The sequence below is a fragment of the Alternaria triticimaculans genome (assembly GCF_023758025.1).
Source record: "Alternaria triticimaculans strain BMP 0046 chromosome Unknown scaffold_2, whole genome shotgun sequence".
NCBI classification, from domain to species: Eukaryota; Fungi; Ascomycota; class Dothideomycetes; order Pleosporales; family Pleosporaceae; genus Alternaria; species Alternaria triticimaculans.
In genome coordinates this window covers 1,654,301-1,656,971 of record NW_026055959.1, presented here as the reverse complement: position 1 = coordinate 1,656,971, position 2,671 = coordinate 1,654,301, and positions in this window count along the sequence as shown.

The window sequence follows — 2,671 nt, the reverse complement described above, 5'->3', positions numbered from 1 at the left end:
GTATATAGATTTTATCTTTATATTACTTTATATATTTAACGCTAGTTAAAAGCTTATATAGATATTTTTCTTAGTTATTTCTTACTATCTAGAGTCTAAGCTAGTATTCTAAAAACTTTAGATAATTTTAGTACACCTTATAAAAGTAGGTAATACTACCTAAATAAGTAATCTAACTATAGTGTCTAAGCTTTCTATCTTCTAGTAAATATAGGTAATAGCTTATACTATTACTTAGAGCACTTTCTAGTTATTAGCTAATAAGAAGTTAGACCTAATAACTCTCTTAATCTATAGAGGTAGTAGGTTTTAAAAGCTATCTACTATATTTATAGCTCTTTACTCTTAACTAAGTATAAGCGCTTTTAATTAAAGAAAGAATATATAAGCTTTAGATAAGTTTATATAATAGGTAGAAATATAAGTTAAGATTATATTACTTATAAAATACTATATTATTAAATAAACTACTCTATAGATAAGGTTTTAATATTTCTTACTTAATTAGAGCTAGACCTAATTAGATAAAAGTTGCAGGTTTAATCTATAATACTACCTCTTCTCTTTTTTAGAGTAAGTTCTAATATCTAAAACTTTTTTAGCTAAAATAACTTTTAGTATATTATAAAAGTAATATTATATCTAAACGCCTTATAGAATTAAATATAAAGAAGATATCTATATTTACAAAAGCTATAATAGACTAAAGTATCTTCTATATTCTTTACTATAACTACTAGCCTCTAGTATATTCTCTATCTATATTCTATTACGTTAGAGTCTATTAGTATTAGTTAGAGCGCTTTAAGCAGCTTTTATAAGATAGAGAAGTATTAAGTATAGTGTATTATAGAGATAAGATATAAAATTATCTATAAATATTAATATACGTTAGATAGAACTCTACTAATACCTATACGTCTAACGCGCTATTATAGACTTAGTTACCTCTATCTTAATACTAGTCTATAGAATTATAATCTCTAAGTTAATATTACCTAACTAAGCGCGCTATAGGTTCTATTATTAGATAGTTATATAAGAGAGAGAGAAGTCTATAGGTCTCTAATATAATAGTTTATATAGTATAAGTATTAGTTTAGATTAAGTATTATATACTAAGATAATATATAGAAGTAGTTTACTTAACTATATAAGAAACGTATTATATTAAGATATTACGTAACTACTTATAATATAACTATTTATATAGCTATAGTTAGTTTTAATTATTATTTTAATAAAGTATTATTATTAAGAGCTTCTATCTACTAGTTAGCGTGTTAAACTTTATATATAGTTCTAGTCTTCTAGGTTATTATTAGTAGAACTTAGTAATAAGGTTAGCTAAGTCTACTAAGTTTATGTATAGTTTCTATAATAGGTTATTAGAGCCTTTTAGATAGTTAGTCTATTAGACTTTATATTATAGTAGGCTCTTTTAGTTATCTAGCTCTAGGTTCTAGAGCTGCTTATTAAGTTAGCTATCTAATATAGCTTTAATAGTATAGTCTATATTATTATTAATATTAGAGTTAGCTAGTTTAACGTAATCTTTATTATCTTAGAGCTAACTAGAGAAAAGCTTATTATTAGCTTAATAGAGTAGCTAAGAATAAAAAACGTTATAAACGCGTATTCTAGAGGCAAAAGTAACTTTATAAGCTATATTATTAATAATATATATAACTAGAAAAAAACTATAGTTTTTAAAATTAAGTAATTAATTTAGCTAGATAGTGTATAAGTTTCTAAAGTCTACTATAACGTAATTATCTACCTTAAACTTAGAAGTAGATAAGTAGTAATTATTAGCGTATTCTACTTACTTAGATTATATCTAAGTAATCTATTTCTTAAGGTAGGTATAGAGCTTATTAAGTTAGTTAGTAAATTTATTAGTATTTACGTAGTTACGCTAGACTAGTGTAGTTAGGTAAGTGTCTAGAGCCTACGTAGGTTTAATACTAGACTATAGATTATAACTCTTAGTAGCTATAAAAGTAAAGATACTAGTACTTATATTAACTATAGTATTAGCTTTAAATTTAGCTATAAGTAGAAAAAGAGCTTAGTTATTCTACTTATAATTAACGTAAACGTAGAGATACTATTTAAGAAATATATTAGTATTCTCTATCTATCTATTAGTTTTTAGATAATATATAGTTAATAACTTTAGTTTAGTATCTAGGCGTTAATAAAGACAAGTCTAAAAGTAGAATATAAACTAGAAACTATAATTAGATATAATATATTTAGAGTAGCTTTTCTCTTACTATATAAACTTAATAAAGGTCTTAACTAAGGTATTAACACGTAAATCTATAACTAGTATAAACTTCTTCTTCTTACTAAAGTAGTTAATAATAACTAGAATATTCTTATATATACAACTATTATTAGTACTAAGTAGTAAGTAGGTAATATAGTCTATTAAGATAGAACTCTAATACTTATCTAGTATAAGTAATAGGTAGAGAAGGCCTTACTTTCTCTTGTAATATAACTTAGTGTAGTAGTAAATAAGATATATATAAGTATACTAAGTAACGTTATATATTATATATAGCTAGTAGTACTACTTTATAAGTTTAGTATATATCTTATATTTACTACTATATTCTTCTCTATATAATAACTAGTATATCTAATCTAAGACTTTTATATA